Below are 16,241 nucleotides of genomic sequence, written 5' to 3' on the forward strand. Positions count from 1 at the left end.
GATTAAGTTAATCTTACCGAGATCATCAACACTGAACTGTAGGTATTCTGTAGCTTCTATTCCGACGGGTACACTGTGCAAAATTTTGCAGTGTCTTGGATCAATAATCCGCTATAATAAGGAACAGAATATATTTTACTTAGAGAATATTTAAGCCCCCAAATGCCCTGGTACGGCCGAGAGTGGGGAGAGTCTACTCTCCCTCTCGAAATGCTCTCACATGGCCAGCGAATATATAGCCTCTGCCAGGGAAGTCCTACTCACTGCCTTCTCGTGGCGGGGTTGTTTACGAAATTGAGAGGACTAAAAGCGAATGTCCGGCGCTTTAACCGGGTTGGTGGACACGGATAGTCCACCTAGGGGAGTTGGCAAACCCTGATTCCAAACCAATGGTGCACATGGGCTCCAGTATCCTGAAGGGACGAATGGCGTCTGAACCAATTGTTGGTCATCGGCTACTATGGGACTGCATCACCTCACGAAGCTCCACTGCCTTGTGGGTTAGACCTTTAGGTCAAAGGCTCCGGGTGTGGGCCCCTAAGAAAACCACCTGCTTCAGTTTGGGCACCCGGGCAGTATCACAGCCCTCAAGCAAATCGAATGAGATTTGTATGGCGCATATGTATCTGGTGCTTCCTTGTACCCAATATTTATGTGTTTAAATAAATAAAATAATAAAAATAAAAAGAGAATTAAACATAAGCTGAAGCGATAAACACTATGAATGGAAGTAACAAAGATAACACGACTTATCGATCACCTAGGTCTTTATGTGAAGCTACAATCTCTGCCTTGTGTATTTTATTTATTATTTTTATTTACTTAAACACATACATATTGGTACAAAAGGGCACCAGATACATATGCGTCACATATGCGCCTTGTGTAGGCTACCACTGAAATCTATTTGATGAAAACTTTCAATTAAGAACTTAGTTTATCATAAGTTGGGGTATATAGGAAGGTCTACTTCGCCCCGGAATCTGAACCAGACCTGTATCAGTCGACAGTCGAACGATGTTAACCAATGAACAACTGTCTCATATGAAATCAAGTAGACAGAAACACCTCCAAATAACGCGATCATGATCACCCGCTGTCATGATTTCGTCCTATTTAGTAAGAGCTATGAGGAAATGCGGTGTTTATATGAGTGGTTGGAAGTTAAGGTGAAAAGTATTAACTCGTAAATATAAGTCTTGATTGAAACAGAATTATATGGCAAAAACATCAACCAGACTACTGCACAGAAACTTATTGGATTAGTTAATGAGTGTCATGCTGCTTGTAAAAAGTACTATAGTTTCCCACACGTGTAGTAAACGTGTAGAACTGTCGTATCATGTACATGATACGACAGTTCTAGTTTCTTGACAATCATATCATCAGTTAACAACTAGTAAAATAAATTCTTACCTTGCCAAGCTTGACAGTGATACCTGGTCTAACTGACCCATAATTCATGTGAAAACTGCTACCAGTACACAAACACTTGATATCTAATACTCAAAAACCTTGCAAAATACTGTAGAACAGACGACCTTATGAAGTACACCTAACTTGTACATAAAGGCTCAATATACAATATTTTGTGGGGCAACATATGTAGTTTTTATGTCTAACAGAGAGGTATATTTTGCTGGCAGATTAAGGACAGAAAATTTCATATGAATTAAGCACCTAAAAAACACAAATCTGTTTTAGTGATAAGTTGCAGCGACATAAATGTGGAAATAGGACGTTTTGCTCAGTGAAACCAAAGTAATATTCCAAGATTTTAAGCTCTTTATCAATATACCACTTGGCATTTGTACATTCGTGCCCTGTGACCAAAAAATAACCGTATAGCAGTAGTAAATAAGCGCAAAGTAGCTTTGTATATGTCTGGCATTGTTCCTGACTTAGCTAGTTCAAATGGTTGAGGACGGAATAGAAGAAGCTTTCGCTTAACGGGCTTCCGTGTCTGGTAGCAGTGGATCACCAATACCTCCAGGCAAAAACCTAGGTATATGAACGATAATAGAGGAAAAAAAGAATTTGGTAAATCATAATAATATGTTATCCTTAGTCCTTAAGAATAAGTCAAGTTTTCTCTTAAAGGACTCCTGGGAGGTCGCTTGGACTAGCTCAGTCGGCAGCGAGTTCCAGCACTTGACAACTCTAACGGAGTAGAAGTTGTGTCTGCAGTCTGTTCTGCTATGTAGGGTCTCCAATTTCTGGGTGTTACCTCTGAGGTTAGTGTTATGACTAAGCTTAAGAAGTTGTTTAAGGGGATGACCAGAAGTATTAAGGATACTATAAGTCATAAGAAGATCACCTCTAAGACGCCTATACTCTAACGGGTAAAGGTTAAGTGATTTGAGGCGCTCTTCATAAGGTTTGAATTTGAGTCGCCGAACTGATTTCGTGGCTCGACGTTGTATACGTTCCAGAGTGACCTTATCCTTTTGGAGGGAGGGAGGAAATACTATGTTTCCGTACTCTAAGTGGGGACGAATAAAACTGTTGAAGATTATGTGGAAGGTTCTACCGTCAAACTGGCCAAAAATGCGCTTCAATGTTACCAGTGCAAGGTTTGCTTGAGAGGCGTTTTTGTCACAGTTCGCATACGATTCCAGGTCGTAGGGTACCAACACTCCTAAATCTCTTTCAACTTGGGAAACTTCTAGAGGTGAGTTACCTAAGTTATAACTATAGTCTGCAACATGTCTCAGATGGACTACCTTGCACTTTGAAGTGTTGAAGGTAAGTCCGTTGTCGTCTGCCCAACTTTGAAGTCGAGTCAGATCCTCCTGAAGAACTAGTATATCATTGTGAGTACGTATCTCTCTCCAAAGTTTCACATCATCAGCAAAAAGCAATAAGTCAGATGAAACTTGTTGAGGAAGATCGTTAATATAAATCAAGAAGAGAAGAGGTCCTAGTATTGAACCCTGGGGGACCCCACTAGGACATTCCATAGCCTTAGAGAGAGTGAAGTTAAGTTTGAATATTCAATACGGTGTAGCTGTAAATAATTCCCCAAAATCAATAGCTCATTAAAAGTTCGACATTGGATACTGACCACGTTGTTTTAAGTGGACTTGTTTAACTGGAGGCGTTCGGTCATGCATCCGTACCAGATCGCGTTACGACTCAGCGTGGGAAACAGCTCCTACGTTCATTAGCCAGATTAGAGCAAACGCTTCTTGATATATTGATAACGCATCAAATATATCCTTCCGATATCTTCGCATCTGACTTCTGATTTTAACCCAATTTTAACCCAGTCGTGGCTCGCGCTTTCGTCGAACGATGGGTAGCAAATTTCGGCTGCCCTTCAACCATCACTACAGACCGCGGACGCCAGTTCGAATCTGAACTTTTCCATTGTCTGACCTCACTATTAGGAATCACTCGCTTCCGAACGACCACCTACCACCCACAAGCAAACGGGTTGGTAGAACGCTTTCATCGACAACCTAAAGCTTCACTATCAGCTACAAACGTTTCACAGTGGACTGACGCTCTTCCACTCGTCTTGCTAGGTATCCGCGATGCAGTGAAGGCTGACATTGGATACACTGCATCTCAACTCGTTTATGGAACGACACTCCGACTCCCAGGAGAATTCGTGGATCCTTCGTCTTCTTCATTAAACATGAATCTAAACTCTTACACGAGCAGGCTTACAAACGCAATGCGTTCAGTTAAACCTGATCACACTCGACAGCAATCAACTGATTTTTTCGTTCAACCTGACTTACGACATAGTACACATGTCTTCGTTTGTTGAGACTCACATCGACGACCTCTCGAATCAGCATACGAAGGACCCTTCAAAGTTCTTCAGCGTTAACCCAAGTACTATGTAGTCGATAAGAACGGCACGAACGATAGCATCAGTATCGATCGCCTCAAAGCGGCGTACTTAGAAGGAAACCCTAGCTACGTCGATTTTACTTCGGTACAATCGTACGACACGGCTCCTACACTCGTAGTACCCTACACAACAGCCGACACACATCTTGATACTTCGTCAACGTCGGCAAGTAAACCTAAGGCAACGCGTTCTGGAAGAAGAGTAGGATTTCCAGAACATTTAAACGACTATTGCACGTAGGACACAAAAACTTTATCTCGAATTCCGTTTGCATTATTGGTTAAAAAAAAGAATTTTTTTAATATGCTCATTTTTGTATATTTATTCCAAAAAAATTTTTTTTTACTTATGAGGGCACATATTTTTTTAGATAGAAGAACACCCAAAAAAACCAAATTTTTTACAATCGCTTTTACGCTGTTGCAAGCGTATTAGTTTATTTACTGTTTTTCCGCTCACCTTGTGTCCCTACGCAAGTACGTGTATTTCGACATGCACTCACACGTTCTATTTTTTTCTTTTCCAGGACGGCTGGAAAAGAATGACGAAGTTTTACAAGGAACCTAAATTTTCATTGTACTTTGTTTCTTTATTACTATGTTGTACTTCATGGTCCCTTAGTGTAAGGAAAGACGACCAGACGCTGCTGACATATAGCAAGCTATCAGAAGAGCGTTTACCAACGTCAAACTCGTTGGGTTTAAACTTCTGGCTGGTCACGTCTTAGGGTCATCACTACCTCACTAGGGGGGGTAATCTGTAGCTGTAAATAATTCCCCAAAATCAATAGCTCATTAAAAGTTCGACATTGGATACTGACCACGTTGTTTTAAGTGGACTTGTTTAACTGGAGGCGTTCGGTCATGCATCCGTACCAGATCGCGTTACGACTCAGCGTGGGAAACAGCTCCTACGTTCATTAGCCAGATTAGAGCAAACGCTTCTTGATATATTGATAACGCATCAAATATATGTAAGGATGGCTCGTTGGTAAACTCTAAGAAGCCTCAAGAAGCCCAGAAAGAGCCGGACATATTCCATCCAATCACTGCTAGGGGAATATTCTAGAATGTCGACGTGTAGCTCTCTCATTGGATGGATAAGAATGACTCCTATGTGTCTATTGGTTGACCGAAATGATGATTTACATTCAGCCAATAACTATAAATACATGAGGTTTCTGTACTATATTTTGACACTGATTTGGGGAATAAACTTCCTACTTACTAGTCTTCTGACTTCTCTCTTGCGACGTTGCGGGTTCTATCGTTCAAGTAGTCTAGTAGTACGCGGCATAGTAAGAAGCAAAGCTCTAGATATAACAATATATTTTTCCGATCTCTTCGCATCTAACTTCTGATTTTAACCCAGTGGGGAACGATTCGAATATAGAGGGTGTTTTGGTTAATAGTTGTAAAACTAGAATACTGGTTGTATCTTCAACGAGATGAAGACATTTGATCATTGATGGTAGCTGTCCTTAGACAAGCAGGTTGGATGCTTCTCTTCTCAATAGTCACTACGATAATCACACGTTCATCATCCTCCACTTCCTCCCAACCACTGCCACTCCTTCCCGGCTTTTTTTCGAGTCGACGAATGCTATAGTCTGTAGAGGTAAACAAATCCTCAAAATCAATAGCTCTGTAAGTCTTTGATATTTGATGCCCACCACATTAGTTTTACTGGACTTACTTAGCTGAAAGCACTCAGTTACGCATCCCCACCAGATCACGAGTGCTTGCGCCATGCTACACATCTACAGCCGCTAGCCAGCTTAGATTAATCAATTCTCGATATATCGTTAGCCTATCAAATATGTCTTCGAACCCCTTTTCTCCTGATTTCAGAATTGACTGGGTTGGTATGTTTCGATCATAAGAAGTGTTACTGTGTTAGGGCATTGTCATACTCCGAATACCTGTGTCATTTGTAATGGTAAACCTGAAGTGATCTGCACACTAATTTGTAAAGTGCGAGTCTGTTCCTTGTTTGAACACTATGTATCTTTTATTTCAACTTTCATTTTTACATATTGAATCAAAAGCACGCTGACTAGTTCCTGGAAAGCTGAAGTTAGCTACAAACGAATTCGACCATATGATAAATTGAGCAATGATTCAGCCACCCAACAGCTCACGGACATGTCCGTTGAATATGATCCCTAGAATGATCATCAATGGTTGGCGTTCAACTGGTAACTTCGGTGATTAAATGAGAAACTGTTTTTTGAAAATCGATTTGGTTAGAACATATAACCGAATCCTCATGGCTTCAGACGAGATCCTTAAAACCGCTATCACCACACCTTTCGGACCCTACGAATTATTGTGAATTCCCTTCTGCCTAGAAAATGCTGCACAAACCTTTTAGAGATTCATCGATGACGTTTTTCGAAATTTCAGCTTCGTACATGCATATGTAGATGACTGCTTGACCACATTTCCGGACAGAGAATCTCATCTCCAGTACTGGACCTTGTTTTCGAATGACTTTGAAAACGCGGCATTATTGTAAACATTCAGAGATGTCAGATCGAAAACGAATTCCTCGATTTTTTCAGACGTACCGTTGATGCTCAAGGCATCCAACCTCTGAAAAGCCAAGTGGCAGCCGCTCCATATTACCCAGAACCGATCACAATCAAACAACTAAACACGTTCAGCGGCCTTGTACGTTTTCATCGACCGTTCAAATCGAAGTGTGAGTCTCTCATGAGACCTTGAATCGATCAACTTCGTGAGATTTGAAGCTCATAAACTTGTACGAAAACGTGAAAAAACATCCTCTGTAGTTAAGGGACTTATACCCAAAGTAAATATGCTCTCACATCAGGATACCGAAGTACCCGTTAGTATCCCAGTAGATGCATCCAACTCAGCAATCGGAGAAGTCTTACAACAATGGGTTAATCACAACATTGGCATTCTTCACGGTTGCTAGACACTGAATTGAAGTGCAGAAATTTTGGCAGGGAACTCTTAGCTATATGTTGTGCTATACGCCACTTTCAACAATCTGTGGAAGGCCGAGAATTCACCCCTTTTACTGGTCATAAACCTCTTACTTTCTCTTTAAGCCCATCTTCAGACAAGTACTCACCTCGTGAGTCTCGACAACTGAACTACATTTCGCAGTTTGTCTCAGATATACAACACATTTCTGGAGCAAACAATGTAGATGCAAAAGCATTGCTTCGTATGACTTCCCTGAGCAGTTTCCAAGGAATCGACCTTCTTAAACTCGCTCAGCTTCAAAAAGAAGACACTGACCTTCAGCACGAGTTATCTTCGACAACCCTTAAACTGAATATTAAACACATGGAAACAAGTAAGTAACTTCGCTATGTGACACATCTACAGGTAGGGATCGTCCAATCGTGCCGAAACATTATCGACGCAACGTCTTCAATACGTTGCACAATCTTTCTCATCCAGGTGTTCGTGCAACCACCAAGCTTATAGCCGAACGGTTTTGCTGGCCTGGTATGAATAAAGACGTGAGGGAGTGGGTACATCCTTGTGTAAGCTGCCAGAATTCTAAGGTGATCAGACACAACAAATATCTCTTATGCTCATTCAAAACTCCCGATGCTTGTTCCAACCACGTTAATCTTGACTTGGTAGGATTCCTGCCAGATTCAAGTAGGCATACTGATCTCTTAACTTGTGTAGACCGTTTAACACGGTTGCCAGAAGCAATTTCATGGTGATATATATCTCTCGTCCTATAATTCGAAGAAACCAGACCAGGAGTGGATAGGTCGTTACCTAAACAATGGAGCACAAGATTACCTGTTCAAACACACAAAGCCTTTCATCATTCAACGTAAGGTAATCGGAAATATAATACCTGTATAAACTAAGGAAGCAACGCAAAAAGGTAACAAATTACAGTTACGATATAAATAGTATATTAAACAACAGAATGATAACAGTTGTTATGAAATGAATGTTACTTGTAAGCTGCTCTTTGAGATAACAACCAAAAATGAGTTCACTTGATTAACAAAGGTTCTTCTGCACGTAGTGGCACCAACGGCGTAATGAGAAAGATTAAAACCGGTGGCATTATTTAATCATGATCCGGGCCAAAACTCCAACACAGTGTGTGAAGGCCTAAAAGGGTGTTATAACACTATTATAATCTTCAATCAGAGGCCATAACCAATAAAGCAGAAGAACATACGGCAGAGGTAGCGTTTATTATTTTCAACAATCGTGGTAGTGTATGTTAGATATAACCAAACAATTATATACCTTTCTTTACCATCGATATAAAGAAACAACAGATATTGAATATGAAGTGTGACAAATAGGAAAAATATGTGATGTTTATATTATCGTTACGAAAATCAGTGACTATACATGTCAAAACTTATATACATCATATTTTTCCTAGTTTCTAGATTAGTGGTTTGAATTATTTTTCCTGGTTAGCGTTTTTTAGCGAGTCAGCGTTCTACGGGATAGAGTCGCTAAAGCCATGCCCAACCCTCCTCCCTTATCTGGGCCAAGGACCGGGAGTAGCCCCCTCAGGGGTTACATGCTGGGTTAAAAGGAGTACGTCTTATCGTTATCGTTACCGTGGCCTTAATTAATATTATAATTAATACTGTATTCCTTTTTACTATTGTCTTGCATCTTCATTACTTTATTCACGAATACTCATCACATTACCTTATTTATTTTTACACCTCTATGACCTCTAATGACCTTCAATTATTGTAATAAATACACTTTATTAATTTTAATCATCTTATTATTTTCACCAAATCTACTGTTATTACTGGAATTATGTACTGTAGCATTATAATCTTTCCATTCTGCCATCTTCGTTTTTCGTGTTCACATTTCCTCCCGCAATTAGTACTTTACCAGAAAAGATTTCATATATATACGATTGTACAGCTTGATAATGAATTCGATGATGAATCAATTCCTTGAACTTCGTGATTTCAATTTTTAATGTTTATCTGAAAGTCCAAATATAAACTTGTTCATATTAGAGAAACAGTCAAAATTATGTAAACAAATGTAGAAAACTATGCAGTTAGTTAGTTTGTTTGTCAATCGAAACCAATCGTGTGTCAACTCACGTTACTTCTATATGTACATGTTTCATAGGTAATCAAGTAAGTAGTATGTTCATAGGTAGGTTAATAAAAAGCGTGCAATTGCAAAAGTCATTTAACATGGATTTTACACATCATTGAGACGTCATGTTAGTTGTGGTCATAATGCATTCCGTTGAAATAACAAGACCTATCAGTCAGATAACCAAAGCTACCAATGGATAAAGCCGCTATACCAGTATAACATTCATTTTTACCAAACTGCTTCATTCCAAAAATTCATATTGTACCAAACAATCGAAATGACCATAAGTCTTCTCTCATTGAAGTCAACGGTTAGTTGACCAGATCTCCATTTATTTATCACCTTCAAACAACAGCAATAAATAAGTACTGTGTGCAAAATATTTCACCATTTCTAATAATAATTGTGACACTACCACACTCGCAAAACACAAACTATCTTCTGTCTTCACTACTCTCCTCTTACTGGAACAATAAAATTAGATCAGATCAGTCTTCATTTCCGATTATTACAGTTACTATTATTGTGATTTTTGCATTGACCCACACAGTTGTCAAGGTGGAAGAGACACTAGAAGTTGAACAAAAACACTCATCTTGCCAATAAAACAACCACTATAAACCAAACGTAATAGAAGATTGTTCACGTTGGACAATAGAGACTTGAGTCATTCAACAATTCGGCAATCCGCTTACAGTAAGTGCTGATGAGTGAGATAGTAGAATTAACAGAAGTAATAGTAGCAGATGACGACCACCCAACCTGTCCAATATTATCATCTATAGGTAATCAGCTGAATACGTAAAGTAAACAAGCAAGTAAAGAGGACCATCAGAACCGACAAGCGTAAAACGTGGAAGATCTAGCAATGACGGTTGAAAAGACTGCATGAGAAGGAAACATGAGACAACTTTATGACACAACGAGTAAATTTGCTGGAGGTTACCGTAAAGCAGAACGACGAGTGAAAAGCAAGGAAGGCAAGGTTATCATCAACACCGAAGAACAACGAAGCAGGTGGTAGAACACTTCAATGAACTCTTTAATCGACCAGCTCCACTGAACCCATCCAACATCAACGCAGCACCCAGAGGCATCAGTCTTCTCTCAATACCTTGAAAAGTCTTCAACAGGGTATTGTTAAACAGAATGAAGGACTTCGTGGACGCCCAACTTCGAGATTAACGGGCTGGGTTCCTTAAGGATCGATCGTGTACTGACCAAATCGTAACACTACAGATCATTGTGGAACAATCAATTGAATGGAATTCATCACTCTACATCAACTTCATTCACTACGAGAAAGCATGGACAGGAAAACACTATGGAGGCTTCTTCTACACTACGGCGTGCCTGAGAAGATAGTCAGTATCATACGGAACTCCTATGATGGATGACACTGCAAAATAATGCATAGATGACAGCTAATAGACGCGTTCGAAGCAAAGACCGGTGTGATGCAAGGTTGCTTACCCTCACCCTTTCTCTCTTTCCCAGTGATCGACTGTATCTTGAAGACGTCAACATCTGGAGGGAAGCATGTGATACAATGGAGAGTTGGGATGCAGCTGGACGATTCAGACTTCGCAGGTAACCTGGCTCTCCTATCACACACGCAACAACAAATGCAGAGGAAGACGACCAGTGTAGCAGCAGCAGGTCCCAGAATACACAAAGGGAAGAACAAGATTCTCCGATATAATACAGCATGCAGCAATGGAATTACACTTGACGGAGAAGCTTTAGAGGATGTAAAAACCTTTACATATCTGGGCAGCATCATCGATGAACACGGTGGATCTGATGCGGATGTGAGGGCGAGGATCGGCAAAGCAATAGCAGAATATGTACAAGTGAAGAACATCTGGAATTCAAAACAACTCCCAATCAACACCGAAATCATAACTTTCAATACAAATGTCAAGACAGTTCTACTGTATGGGGCGGAAACCTGGAGAACCACGAAAGCCATCATCCAGAAGGTACAGGTGTTTATTAACAGTTGTCCACGCAAAATACAACGGATCCGTTGACCAGACACTATCAGCAACAACCTACTGTGGGAGAGAACAAATCGGATTCCAGAGGAGGAAAAAATCAGGAAGAAGCGCTGGAAGTGAGTAGGACACACACTGAAGAAAGCACCCAACTGTGTCACAAGGCAAGCCCTCAAATGGAATCCTGAAGGTCAAAGGAGAAGAGGAAGACCAGAGGACACATTGCGCCGAGAAATGGAGACACACGAGAAGAATGAACAAAAATTGGATAGAACTAGAAAGGAAGGCACAGGACAGGGTGGTTTGAAGAATTATGGTCGGCAGCCTATGCTCCACTGGGAGTAGCAGGCGTAAGTAAGTAAGTCTAGATTAGTGAGAAAACATGATCTCGATGAATTCATAGGGCTCTATCAGCGATCCGATGTCAGCTTCTACAGTATTCACCACTGAATGTCTAGGCAATGTGACACAACCAAAGCTATATATATATACATAAGAACGTCGACGATTGGGTACGGGTCGTAAGGAAAAAACGGCAAAATGACGTAAAAGGGAATCCTACCCCCACCAAAAAGGTCGAAAAGCCGAAGTCTGATCACAGCGACAGATCAGTCATTTTCCATAGAGTCAAGGAGAGTGAGAGCTCAGAACCGAAAGCTCGTTTTGAGCACGACATTGTGCTGATAAAACAACTACTCAACCAAGTTATGCCCCAAAACATCTCCCGAGTCACCTTGCTAAAGGTGTATAGACTAGGAAACCTGGCGCATCTGAAGCCAAATCAGTCTAGACTGCTCAAAGTCGTTTTCAAATCCCCAAACGAACGCGACTTAATCTAAGAAAATGGACACAAATTAAAGGGTTCAGGAGTTGTTCTCCGTAAGGACTTACCGTTAGCGGACCGTGTAAAAAGACGGGAAGCCGAAAAAGAACTACAGCTCAAATTAGAAACTGGCGAAAAAGACCTGAAAATTGTAAATTTTCCGGTTTTGAGGCTTCGACAGAGGATGATGCCGAAGCCACTCTGGGTGAAGCACGAGGCCACTTAAATAGGCTTCGGATCTGTTATACCAATGCCCGGAGCTTACTCAATAAGCTACCGGAACTAGGTGTACAGATTGACTCAACTAGGCCAGATATAATCGCAGTCACAGGAACATGGCTGACGCCGTTTATAGATAGTAGGGAACTTGATTTCGAAGGTTTTACATTAGTAAGGGCCGATAGAATACAAACGCGTAAAGGAGGGGGAGTAGCTCTATTCATTAGGAATGCTATCCCATTCACCATTATCGACAGTGTATCCCATGAGAGTGGGACGTATGAATTAGTTAGCTGCCGCCTGAAATGCAGGGGACAAGAGCTGCTGCTTAGTTTGATCTATCGCAGCCCAAGCTGTGAGGTAAACGAGGTCCTGCTAAGCAGTCTCAACACTTTATCACGAAGTGATCGATGTCTAATCCCAGGGGACTTTAATGCACCCATGGTGGACTGGGGAAATCTGCGGACTGAATCATCAGCAAATTCCTTTGAACAGGAACTAGTTGATGCGGTAATCACATGTGCCCTAGTGTAACACGTGAAGGAAGCAACTAGGTACGACCCGGGTTCTGCATCATCCTTACTAGATCTTATATTGACTCATTATGAGGATGACGTTGCAAACCTGGATTACATGCCACCCCTAGGCAAAAGTGATCATGCAGTTTTAATCTTTGACTTCCATATAACTGTCGATCACGAGCACGCCTCAGCCCAATCCAGACCTAACGTCTGGAAAGCAAACATACCAGACATCATGAAATCAGCATCATCAGTAGATTGGAAAATAGACCCAGAGTCATCAATCGAAACGGCTTGGGACGTATTCCTGAATTTATACTTAAAAGTTACCGCCCCCCACATCCCTTGGACTACACCTAGGGGGCCGAGAAACTCCCCACCGTGGATCAGTAGGGAGGTTCGCATCCTTCCCCATAAAAGAAGGAAAATGTGGGATAGATTTAGGTTACTGGGGATTGACGAGGCAAAATCTCAGTATCAAAAGGCTCGAAATACCTGTGTCTCGACCCTCCGTAAGTCCAGAAAGCTGTACGAAGAGAAAATCGTTAAGGAATCCAGAGAATGCCCTAAACGCTTGTATTCGTATGCAAACCAAAGGGCAAAAAGAAGAAGAAATGCTCCTTCACTATGGGGAGACAGTACCGCCTCATCATTAGTGGAGGACGACTTTGGCTAAGCTCAAGTATTCTCTAAATACTTTAGCAATGTATACACCATGGAAACACCCTTCTCACCAGTCCATGAAAATCCCCCCACACAAGCACTGGACAGTGTGATCATTAAAGAACTCGGTGTCTTTGGTCTGCTAGTTAAGCTTGACATAGGTAAATCCACGGGACCCGATGAACTGCATCCTAGGTTACTAAAGGAATTAGCTAACTTTGTTGCGAACCCTTTAAGTGTATGTTTTAATCTATCCGTAACCCAGGGTCGTCTACCAAAAGACTGGAAGAACGCCATAGTAAGTCCAGTCTTCAAAACAGGTACAAAACATAAGCCTGAGAATTACCGACCAATTAGCCTAACTAGTGTGGTTGTTAAAATCTTAGAAAAGATTATTCGGAAGGAGCTGTTAAAGTATCTCGATGAAAACCGGATCCTCTCGGAAAAGCAGCATGGTTTTAGAACAGGTTACTCTTGTCTCACAAACTTATTAGTCGCTCGTGAAAGCCGGTGCGCTCTTAAGGACCAAAAGTTACCTATAGACGTAGCTTACATCGATTTCAGCAAAGCTTTCGACAAAGTTCCGCATAACCGGCTGTTATATAAGCTAAGAAATGTCGGGATTGAAGGCAATCTATTGATGTGGATAAAAGACTTCCTAGTTGGGCGTCAACAAAGAGTGAGGGTGAACTCCAAGTTGTCTAGCTGGGGAACTGTGCTTAGTGGAGTCCCCCGGGGTACAGTTTTGGGGCCTGTGTTATTCCTCCTGTACGTAAATGACCTCCTTCATCTACTATCGTCATCGGTCTTACTCTATGCTGACGATTTCAAGATATGGAGAGCGATACAAAGCAAGGGCGATAGCTTAGAACTTCAAAATGACCTAGAGAGATTATCTGAATGGTCCCAAACCTGGCAATTGCCGATAAACACTTCCAAGTGTATTATGATGCATATTGGCCATCAGGGTACAGATACATACACGATGAATAACACTGAGTTACCTATTTTCCAGGCACACAATGACTTAGGAGTCATCGTTAGTCAAGACTTAAAGACTACTGCACACTGCCGTGCCATAGCCGCCAAAGGTTTTAGAACTTTATGGTCCATACGTAGGGCTTTTAGTCATCTCGATGCTAAAACGTTTCTGACTTTGTATACAGTGTTCGTACGTCCTAAACTTCAGTACTGCATACAAGCAGCTAGCCCCTGCCTAAAAACGCCTTTCATTCCGTAAGTATTCAGAGAACAGCAACTCGGCTGATTCCCGGAATAGCGAAGCTCCCGTATGGTACCAGACTGACCAAGCTAAACCTATTCCCGCTGTCATATTGTAGGGTCACTGAATATCGAACAGATCACTGATCCCTGTCAAGGTCAAAGATAGTCAACGCGCATCAATCAATTATATGTCATGGAATGGCCCACGCGGCAGTGGTTGTTCTTTCACTTCTGTACTTCCGTGGTTGTACCTTAACTAATATATTCTTGTAATAACGTCCTTTGTGTTGTACAGTCTCCATAGCGTCCATGATTCCTTGATGCGTCGACGGTTCAAACCACGTAAGGGCCGGTCGCGAGGTGTGACTTCAGCGTTAGTTGGTTCGTCACCATTCTCGTCTAACTATAGTAGGCCCCCAATCATTTCGACATAGAACATGAACGTTGATTTTCTACATACCCATCTGTTCCTCTGTTCTTGAATCTCTGAGTTTGTCTTTCCTTTTTTGTTTTTGACCGATCTCTCTGTTTTACTATATCTCCATACCAGTGTCTTCGTCGTGTCATATAGTTGTCTCGTACTTCTTTCTCATACAGCTTTTTCCACCGTCGTTGCCAGCTTATCCGCAAAATTCTGCTTGCCAGTTCTAATGCTATTCATCACTCGCCTTATTCTTCAGTGTATTCAACTTATGCCTCGACCTTCTTCGTTATTGTTCTGCTGTTGTTAATTGCTGCCTTCTCGTCCTTGCTTTCTTGAATTTTGTCCTGCGTTTCAGTGGAGATTCATTCCTCATGATGATGGTGCTTCTTGCAACCCAGCAACTCCTTACACGTCGAAGTTAATGCTTCTTTGATCCCTTTCCAGTTGTCTTGCATAGTAGTTTATTTTTCTACGAGTAGATCCTGTAATGCTTGGAACCCGTTGCTGAGAGTTACCTTGAATTCGTTGAGCTTGTCAGTATCTCAAAGGAAGGCTGTATTGAACCTTTGTATTGTTGTTTTTCCCGTGTTTCTTTAGTTTCAGTTTGATCTTGGCCACAACCAGTTGGTGATCCGAAGCTATGTCAACTCCTCTCCTGGTTCTCACGTCGTTCACGGATCTTCCTGAGGTTTTGTCGGTGAAAATGTGATCGACCTGATACTGCATAGTGTGGTCCGATGAGACCCCTGTAGCTTTGTGTGTGAGTTCGTGTGGGAATATTGTGCCACCTACAACCAATTTGTTGAGTACATATAGGTTCGCAAATCTCCCACCATTTTAGTTTCTTTCTTCCAGTCAGTCCATGTCATCCCATGATCTCTTCATATCCGGTGTTGTACGTTCTGACTTTGGCGTTTAGATCTCCCATCAGGATGGTGGGATCCTTTCTTGGGCACTTCGTTGTGATTGTTTGCAGCCTCTCATAGAACTAATCTTTATCGTCATCTTTGCTATCATTGGTGGGTGCATAACACTGGATAACATTCATTGTGATTCCCTCCTTTGTTTTGAAGGATGCCTTGATGATCCTGGATCCGTGAGATTCCCATTCTATAAATGTATTACGTGTTTATTTGAACAGCATCGGAGCAACTCCCTGAGTGTGTGGATCATTTTCCTCTTCGTGACTGGAGTACAACAGCATCTCTCACATATCTAGGCTTTGTTGTCCAGCAAAACACTAATAACTAATAAGAACAGATGCAGGAACACTGTAACTCCATTGTGAAGACGACTATACAGAAAAAATGCTTATGCAAAACAACAGAAAAACATAAATGAGAAAACCGCTTCTCAAAACATCAAACAGCAGACAGATATCGATTGAAAAGCTTTCAATTGAAATATGG

General features: G+C 41.4%; 1 protein-coding gene across 1 annotated transcript in view; it reads right to left on the minus strand.

The window, feature by feature from the left end:
• Positions 1–1,603, minus strand: part of Smp_161860 (hypothetical protein) — a gene marked incomplete at its 3' end in the record, with an annotated part of 44,933 nt that extends 43,330 nt beyond the window's left edge. Inside the window, exons 1-2 of the mRNA XM_018793834.1 lie at positions 1,417–1,603; positions 18–111 (exon numbers count right to left, since the gene is read on the minus strand). The remainder of the gene's footprint in view (positions 1–17; positions 112–1,416) is intronic.
• Between the last annotated feature and the right edge of the window lie 14,638 nt (positions 1,604–16,241).

The sequence above is a fragment of the Schistosoma mansoni genome, chromosome 1, assembly GCF_000237925.1.
Source record: "Schistosoma mansoni strain Puerto Rico chromosome 1, complete genome".
Classification (NCBI taxonomy): Eukaryota; Metazoa; Platyhelminthes; class Trematoda; order Strigeidida; family Schistosomatidae; genus Schistosoma; species Schistosoma mansoni.